General features: G+C 43.4%; 1 pseudogene; it reads left to right on the forward strand.

Moving 5' to 3' along the window:
• Positions 1 to 1,037: 1,037 nt before the first annotated feature.
• On the forward strand, positions 1,038 to 1,805 carry LOC136537147 (2-oxoglutarate-dependent dioxygenase 11-like; annotated as a pseudogene).
• The last annotated feature ends 8,194 nt before the right edge of the window (positions 1,806 to 9,999 follow it).

Genomic DNA, 9,999 nt, shown 5'->3' on the forward strand with positions numbered 1-9,999 from the left:
CTTTGTTGTTTACATGGAAAAGCAAAAAACAAAAAAAAAAGAATTTTAGAGGTGGCTTCCCCGAGTGCCTGTGCTGTGGCACTCGGGAAAGAGGGTTTTTTTAAAAAAAAACAAATTTCTTTGCCGAGTGCCTGAGCTGCGGCACTCGGCAAAGAGTATTTAAAAAAAATCAAAAATCTTTCCCGAGTGTTGCACTCGGGGAAGAAAATAAAAAAACGACGTCGGTCGTCAGCCAACGGCGTCAAGTCTTCCCCAAGTGCTAGCACGGCACTCGGCAAAGCCTTCCCCGAGTGCACGATTTTCGACACTCGGGGAAGACGCCTTTCCCGTGGGAGGATTAGCCGGAGGCTCTTCCCCGAGTGTTGCACTCGGGGAAGGCTTCTCCGAGTGCAACTAGGCCTTCTCCGAGTGCAACCGGCACTCGGGGAAGCCAGCAGTTCCTGTAGTGAACTGAGAAAAAACCCAAAAATTATGAAAAATTGTTAAATCTTCATCGATTTTTGTAGTTTGCTTGACGGATGGGGCGAGGAGATATTTGTACTAATTATCAGAGGAAGAAAAGGTAGACAAGACAAACCAACCGCTTGAGCCTTTCCATCTCCTGTACCTCTCTACGTCCGAAACTTGGAATCCTAGCTCTGCCGCTGCGTGCGTTGTCAAACGGCGAGTGGTGTAGGTAAATGAGGAGTCGAGAAAATGCTTAGTGTCGTCCGTGTCGGCATACATATTTGATTTTGTCTATATATATACTACATATATAGGTGGTAAGCTGGTAGCATAGCATGCCTAATAAGAAGAAGAAGAGCCGACGCTACTCGATCGCCCACCTTCAGTTCCCTGTCTCGCTCCCTCTGACTCCGCCACACTAGCTGTTTCTTGACGTTCTCGCCCATATGTGAGCGTCGAAAACAAAAGAGAGAGAGACATCAGAAGAGGAACAGTTTTTCGGATGCGAATCGAATGGTTCACAATGTGAGGGCACATGCCCTTGAGGGCAAACTTTACTTTCTCAGACACGCCATTGATATGTCAGCATCAACAGCACAGGCCAGGAACGAAGCATCTCCGCTCCTTCCTTAAAGGTCGAGGGCACCAGCAGCAGTAGGAGCACAAACGAAGCAGTTCGATCGGTTGGTGAGGATTGAGGAACTGAGCCAGAGGTAGTAGCAGAGCAATGGCGGAAGCAAGGAGCACCGGGTCTCTCCCGGTCCCTAACGTGCAGGCCCTCGCAGAAACTTGCAACTGGACTGACGGGCAGGTACACGAGAGGTACCTCATCGTCGACGCTGGCTCTGAGACCGAGAAGGTCATCTCGCCGATAGCGCTTCGGCGATCCCGATTATCGATCTCCGCAGTTTGCTCGACCCGCGGTCATCGCCGGAGGAGTGTGCCAAGCTTGGATCTCCCTGCCACGACTGGGGTTTCTTCCAGGTATCCATGCATGATGGATCCACTCGTTTGTCCATGTGCCTGCATGCCCTCTGCATGCTGCCGCCTGCCAGCTGCCCAGCATTCATATATAACTGAATGATCACCAAGTTTTGCAGCTCATCAACCATGGACTACCAGACGAAGTGATCGGAAACCTGATGCGTGACGTAGCTGAGTTCTTGAAGCTGCCACTAGAAGCCAAGAAGGAATGGTCAAAACACGACAGCGTCGAAGGTTACGGGCAGGCGTTCGCTGTTTCCGAGGATCAGAAGCTAGACTGGGCAGACATGCTGTACCTTGTGCTTCACCCGACCGAGTCCAGGGACCTGCGCTTCTGGCCTACCCTTCCGGCATCCTTCAGGTGGCCTAGCTAGCCATGCCCAGCATGCACGGTCGTCTTCAAAATTTTGCAGCCTAATACAATAAGGCTTTGCTGTGATACGTTTCGATCCGACGGTCACCATCAACTGTTACCTCGAGGTAATAGATGAAATGTATATTTATTTAATTTTTTATTTTATAAAATAGGATAAATAAAGAAAGTTTTAGATATAAAAATCTTTTTCCTTGATTTGATTGATGCATGTTGATCTAACTAATATAGTATTTTTTTTTTATTTTATAACTTTGTACTTGATATAATTTGATTACCATTATTTTGTATGTAAATTTATACACTTGATTGATTTTGCATGTGGTAGGCATTGCATGTGTGTACGTGATTATTAGCGTGTCTACGTGGTTAGACTGTGTAGTGGTTAGCATGCCTGCGTGTGTGTACGTGGTAACATGAGTAGGGGTAACGTCGCTACCGGAATCAGTAACTAACATTACACAAGTTCACCCATGAGGATAAACAAGGATCATTACATGATCTAATTACATGCATAAACTAATTAGTCATTTAAGTAAACTACTTTATTACCTAACAAGTTAATTATAAGCATAACATGAAAAACATTAAGTTGCCAAGGAACAGCAAAGGGATTAGTGTTCCAAGGTCTACAAACAAAATATAAAATACACCCAATTCATTTAAGGATTAATAGAAATCATTTTGATTTTTTTATTAACCCATAAAAGGCATTTGAATTAAGTGGACAATTTATTTTCATGAAAATAGTATCCAACTTTTTGTGAAGGCAGGCATTATCATGTAAAGCATACACACAAAAATTCATGATTAAAGGATTAATATTTTAGTCTATAAAAAACATAGAAGGTACATTTATTAATTAAAAGAGGTAATTTTTAAGCATATCAAAACTACTGAAAATGCTTAACCCATATTTTTTCTAAGTAGAGCACATGATAAGAAGGCTACACCAGAGTTTTCATAATTTTAGAAGCTCAGATTATTTAGTTATGAAATTAACAAGAATCAGCACTTTTAAACATTTACTGAAAAAGAATAAATCATTTTCTGCGCAAAAACCTTTTCTCGCCCAGTCACCCCTTACCCACCGTCACTGACAGGCGAGACCGTGTCAACTCCGGCGAGACGCCCGAGTTGACTGCGACTCCCGACAGTTTGACCGGTTTGTGCTCGTCGTCGGCGAGGACTCCAGCGACGGTACTTACCCCGGCGAGTCCCTCTCCATCACGCGCGCACACTCTGGTGGTTAGGTAGGCACCTAGGGTTCTAGAGCAAGCACGACTGAGGCTATGGCGAACGACGGCGCTCTGGTGCGGCGGAACACATTGACGAAGAGGTTAGCGGCGACGGGGAGGTCACTAGAACGCTCCCCACACCAACGCGGACCTGTCTAAGCTATAAACTGAACAAATTAGGGCTCTGCGTGTGCTCGGACTAGGCCATGATGGATGGCGGCATAGAACACGGCAGCGCAGTGGCGGACTGGCTACTCCGGCATGGTAGAGTCAAATTGGAGGGCGGGGTTAGCTTCAGCGGCTCACCGCAACTTCGGTCGGCTACTCGGTTGAGACAGGGATGGCATGGACACGGCTGCCAGCGGCAACGGCGGCGCGAACTGGCGGCGAGGGTCTCGTTCTGGCATGTCCTGCGATGGAACAAGGAAAACGATGGGTCAATGAGCATCACTGGCTTGCAAGGAGACTAAAACAACAAACGAAAACGCGAGAGCTGCTCCAGTGTGGCCTAGCCATGGCGGAGGGGTATGCGGTGGCACTCTGGACGGTCACGAGGAAGAACGACGACACGATGCTGCGGTTGAGAGCAAAAGGACTAAGGCAAAGCAGGCACGGCGAATTTGCCGACCAACGGGAGGAGCTCGGCGGCGGCGAGAAAGAGAAAAAGATGGAGACGGTGGCCGGGCTGTGCTTATAACAGCGGGGCGTGGCTTCCAGGTGCGCCAGCTCCTGCTTGAACGTGCCACCGCGAAGCAGGTGCGCGTCGTGCGCGCGGAGAGCGGTATAGGCGGTCGGCGGCAAACAGCTGCGTGGCAGCGAAGCTGCTGCCGGCGAGGCCACTGTTCAACATATGAAACCTCAAATTCCTCACTCTTGTTCTCCCGATTCCAAATAGAAACTTGTTGATCTCCATTAACAAGAGTTGTTCGTCCATCCTTGATCTACAACTTTGCTAAAAGAGCCGACATCAACAGGTCTCTGGTTTTAAAGATTTTCAAAGCTAAAGATTAACACTTTGAAACTGAAAGCAGAGTTTCAGTTAAGGTTTTGAAAATTGATTTTGGTTAGCAACCTTGGGAATTATTAGAGGCAAAACATGATTCAATCATTGCATCTAATTACACAGTAACCAAGTTCAAGCATTCTACCAATCAAAGCAACAAAAGTTGGACAAATTTTATTCATGGAAATTGATTTAATAAATCCCCAAAAATTGAACTTAATTGCTGTTTTCAGGACAACCAAAAATGCTAAGTGAGGGAAACAACATTCAAATTTAATTCTTGAAGCTCAAATTTAACATGTTTGATTCAAAAACATCATCAATTTTTGATTCTACATTAAAGAACACACTTTGTACCACAATGTTTATTTTGACAAAATTTTAATTGTTTAAGCAATTATTACTCTATAAATTCATAAAAAGCCTTAATCATTAATGTTGTTAACATTTCATGCAACATATGAAACATCATATATACAACATAGCAATACTATAAATGAAACATGGAGTGCATACATGACATGATACTTGATGATTATGCTTGATGATGCTCATGATCAAGTTTTAACTGCTTTTTAACATCTGGGATGTTACAATCATCCCCCCTTAAAGAAATCTCGTCCTGAGATTACGGAGTGTCAAAGACTTTGGGTTAAGTAATGAAAAAGGAAATGTGTCAAGCACATTAACTTGTAAGAAGTTCATAAAGCAACAAGGGTTGGTTCAGAGATTACAACCGAGATTGAAAGATTATTGCAAGTGACAATCGATTACGAAATCCAGGAGAAGCATGGACATGAATTTCCAAAAGAGGTTCCTAGGAGAGGAAAGCACATTAATTGTGGGCTATAATGGATCCGGAACACAGACCTCGACATTAGCGAGCGCTTAGCAGTACTTCCTTATGGTTGCGAGCCACAGGAGACCGTAGGTTTCAACATCGCACCAAGGTCACAGATCATGATACCACCATAGAGTACAATTTCAATAGCTTTCAACCAACACATGTCGGTTATCAAAATCTAGAGAATAGCATGTGTCAGGATAGAACAAACCAAGACACGATACATGCATAGGTTGAGAAGTCAAGGATCAGTCCCAGGTTTCTATATTGAGTTGGCGGGGTATATTAAGTACATCTAGAGTCTCCCCAAGGATTAGAAACTTATGGAGAGAGAATATAAAAGGTTGTTAATTGGCAAAACCTGGTACATGACGAGATTCATTGAAACGAAATAGCTATAAAGAAGAATAGTTGTCCCATATTGAAAGGAGGAATTTTGATCATCGTTTAACCTTATATGGATGATATGATGCATGCTCATCTATACGTCTTCACAACGTTAGCTGGTCACAAGTTACTTATATAGGGCAATACTTTAAACTATATCCTCACTGAACCAGCAGAGATGTTGAATGGCACTAGACAGAGTATTGTCTGAGAAGTTTGACTCTTCACATTGCTTGCTGAGGAAGAGTTGAAACGTTTTGTCGTCTTCTACTTAAGTCACCAGAAAGTCTTCACGAGACTTCGACAACAAGCATAAGAGAGATTAAAGAACATTTTTTATGTGTTTCCTTCCAAAAACTTTTTATTGTAAAATTATTTTAAAGTTTTCAAAAGTAATGTTGTGGTCGATCCATGTATGAGCTCTGATACCAACTATGGCAGAACCACCCAAATTATATGGCCCACATGTATATGTCATTGTCCTAAAGACCTCTGACTGCTGCACACGAGAGCCAGATAACTCAGGTAGTCTATCGGGTGTCCTTGAAGAACCCCAAATCATCCACATTTTACAACTCATACAGGATCAACATGGAGTTACCACAACATTACAACAGTTGATACAAAAATAACTTACATCAGAGTGCGGAAGATTTATAAGATTATACAAAACATGTTCAAGTAAAAACTTAACTGAAGTTCTAAAAGGTGAGTAGAACTACGGAATGCAACTTAGGAGACAGCCATATCATGTCAAGCCCACCGACATGACCTCGCTTAGCAGCACAAGTCAGACCCTACAACAAGGGTTAACAAACCCTGAGTACTTGAGGGTACTCAATAAGTCTTACCCGACTAAAAGGAAAGACTCTAAGGGTATGCATGCTTAAAGGAAAAATAAAAGCAAGAAGTAACTTTTACAGAAAAGCTTACTACCAGTGGATCCTTACTTTCAATATTTTAGCTTCGAGTTAAGTAATTAGAAGTCTCCAGTTTGCACCTGGTCTAGCTCAATCACTTCATTAATCATCTCATCTCATCTTATACCATCTCCTATCCAGAGTAACCATGTTTCATAGATTAAACTATGATGTAGGGTAGTTGATCGAGTTTCCATAACCGAAGAACATGATGATTCGAAACGATTCGAATCGATTAGGCCCAGCTGGGGTTTTCTTACCACACGACATATGTAGGCCAAGGTCTGGTCCCAAACCTACATATATCAACCCTCACTCGGATCCTCCAAAACGTGAACCGGTCTACACTACCCGAGAGCACAGTACTCTACCTCCCTGCGCCACTCTTCGTGGATTCACAGGATGTGTACATGCTACTCTCACCATCTTCCATGCCTAGTGCGCAGTTGTCTTTTCACATAATGGAATAGCCGTGGTATCAGGCTTACCAGAGTATGTGCCCAGTACTACAAGGTCTCAAACAAGCAAGCCTACAACGAATGGTCCTCAATCGACACAGACGTGACGAGCACGACCAGGCGAACCTGTCTGCCCAACTTACCATAAAACCTACCCCGCCCGGTCTCAATTTAAACATCATTGTCATCATGATATTCTCATGACCTAAAAACTGAGCCGAGAAGAACCAGGTAAAGCCTATTCCCACGAACGATGGAACCATCATTCGACTTCTAACGAAGTCTAAGCATTATTAAGCACCAGATATATCAACCCACTCATACTAGCAGGGTACAACTAAGGATACCTAAAAAATAAGGTAATCATGTAGCAACGGTATTTGACCAACTCCTAATTACTTAATACACATCTCACAAGACTTAAAGTGTAATAAGGATTTGTAAATACTAGTGAAGGGTTTATGCTCTGGAGCTTGCCTGCGTTGCAGAGAAGGTTAGATTCCACAGAAAGACTACTAAGGTCAAACATGGCACCAATACCACTGGTGGATGAACCTCCTCCGAAACTTGATCAACACGAGTCTTCTCATTCTCGTACACTACACGAAAAAATAATGCTTTGCTTAGCATAACGGACTACATGCCATGATGCATGATGAAAGACACACAAGTGCATAACAGAAGTTAAACAAAGTTATTATCTTGAGTACAACTTTCCTTTACAAAGAACTAAGGTCATTATTGTGGCAGAACCGCCTGAGTTAATGCCCTCTCAAGAGTACCTATCTACCATTAGACACTAAGAACCCAGGGGAGCGCACTAATTCAGATTGTTCCGTCGAGCACACCCAACAAGTTAATTATAAGCATAACATGAAAAACATTAAGTTGCCAAGGAACAACAAAGGGATTAGTGTTCCAAGGTCTACAAACAAAATATAAAATACACCTAATTCATTTAAGGATTTCTAGAAATCATTTTGATTTTTTTATTAATCCATAAAAGGCATTTGAATTAAGTGGACAATTTATTTTCATCAAAACAATATCAAATTTTTGTGAAGGCAGGCATTAGCATGTAAAGCATACACAAAAAATTTCATGATTAAAGGATTAATATTTTAGTCTATAAAAAACATGGATGGTACATTTATTAATTAAAAGAGGTAATTTTTAAGCATATCAAAACTACTGAAAATGCTTAACTCATATTTTTTCTAAGTAGAGCACATGATAACAAGGCTACACAAAATTTTTCAAAATTTTAGAAGCTCAGATTATTTACTTGTGAAATTAACAAGAATCAACACTTTTAAACATTTACTGAAAAAGAATAAATCGTTTTCTGCGCAAAAACCTTTTCTCACCCAGTCACCCGTTACCCACCGTCACTAACAGGCAGGACCGTGTCAACTCCGGTGAGGCACCCGCATTGACCACGACTCCTGACCGTTTGACCGGTGGGTGCTCGTCGCCAGCGAGAACTCCGAAGACGGGACTTACCTCGGCAAGCCCCTCTCCATCACGCACACACAATCCGGTGGTTATCTAGGCACCTAGGGTTCCGGAGTGAGCACGGCTGCGGCCATGGCGGACGGCGACTCTCCGGCGTGGCGGAACACACCGACGGCGAGGTTAGCGGTGACAGGGAGGTCACCAGAACGCTCCCCACACCAACGCGGACCTGTCTAAGCTATCGACTGAACAAATTAGGGCTCCGCGTGTGCTCGGCCTCGGCCATGGCGGACAGCGGCACAGAACACGGCGGCGCGGCGGCGGACTGGCTACTCCGGCATGGTAGAGTCAAATTGGAAGGTGAGGTTAGCTTCAGCGGCTCACCGCGACTTCGGTCGGCTACTCGGTTGAGACGGGGACGGCATGGACACGGCTACCGGTGGCAACAGCGAGGATGGTGGCACGAATTGGCGGCGAGGGCCGTGTTTTAGCACGTCCTGCGATGGAACAAGGAAAACGATGGGTCGATGAGCATCACCAGTTTGCAAAGAGACTAAAACAACAAACGAAAGGGCGAGAGCTGCTCCGGTGTGGCCTGGCCATGGCGGAGGGGGTGCGCGGCGGTGCTCTGGACGGTCGCGAGGAAGAACGGCGACGCGTGGCTGACTCCGACGACTAGAGGCGAAGCAAGCGGGAGAAGGCAATGCGCAAGGGCGAGATGACGCTGCGGGTGAGAGCAAAAGGACTAAGGCGAAGCAGGCACGGTGAATTTGCCGACGAACGGGAGGAGCTCGGTAGCGGCGAGAACGAGAAAAAGAGGGAGACGGCGGCCGGGCTGCGCTTATAATGGCGGGGCGCGGCTTCCAGGTGCGCCAGCTCCTGCTTGAGCGTGCCACCGCGAAGCAGGTGTGCGTCGCTCGCGTGGAGAGCGGTGCAGGCGGTCGGCGGCAAGCTGCGGCGTGGCAGCGAAGCTGCTGCCGGCGAGGCCACTGTTCAACATCTGAAACCTCAAATTCCTCACTCTTGTTCTCTCGATTCCAAATAGAAACATGTTGATCTCCATTAACAAGAGTTGTTCGTCCATCCTTGATCTACAACTTTGCTAAAAGAACCGACATCAACAGGTCTCTGGTTTTGAAGATTTTGAAAGCTGAAGATTGACACTTTGAAATTAAAAGCAGAGTTTCAGTTTGGGTTTTGAAGATTGATTTTGGTTAGCAACCTTGGGAATTAATTAGAGGCAAAACATGGTTCAATCATTGCATCTAATTACACAGTAACCAAGTTCAAGCATTCTACCAATCAAAGCAACAAAAGTTGGACAAATTTTATTCATGGAAATTGATTTAATAAATCCCCAAAATTGGACTTGTTGTTTTCAGGACTTAGCCAAAAATGCTAAGTGAGGGAAACAACATTCAAATTCAATTCTTGAAGCTCAAATTTAATATGTTTGATTCAAAAACATCATCAAATTTTTATTCTACATTAAAGAGCACACTTTGTATCAAGTTTATTTTGACAAAATTTTAATTGTTTAAGCAATTATTATTCTATAAATTCATAAAGAGCCTTAATCATTAATGTTGTTAACATTCCATGCAACATATGAAACATCATATATATATATATATATATGTATATATATATATATGTATATATATATATATGTATATATATATGTATATATATATGTATATATATATATATATGCAACATAACAATACTATAAATGAAACATGGAGTGCATACATGACATGATACTTGGTGATTATGCTTGATGATACTCATGATCAAGTTTTAACTACTTTTTAACATCTGGGATGTTACACTAGTTATAATGGTTTCTCCTCAAAAAAACCAGTTAGGATGGTTGATTGGTTGGATTAG

The sequence above is a fragment of the Miscanthus floridulus genome, chromosome 2 (genome assembly GCF_019320115.1).
Source record: "Miscanthus floridulus cultivar M001 chromosome 2, ASM1932011v1, whole genome shotgun sequence".
Classification (NCBI taxonomy): domain Eukaryota; kingdom Viridiplantae; phylum Streptophyta; class Magnoliopsida; order Poales; family Poaceae; genus Miscanthus; species Miscanthus floridulus.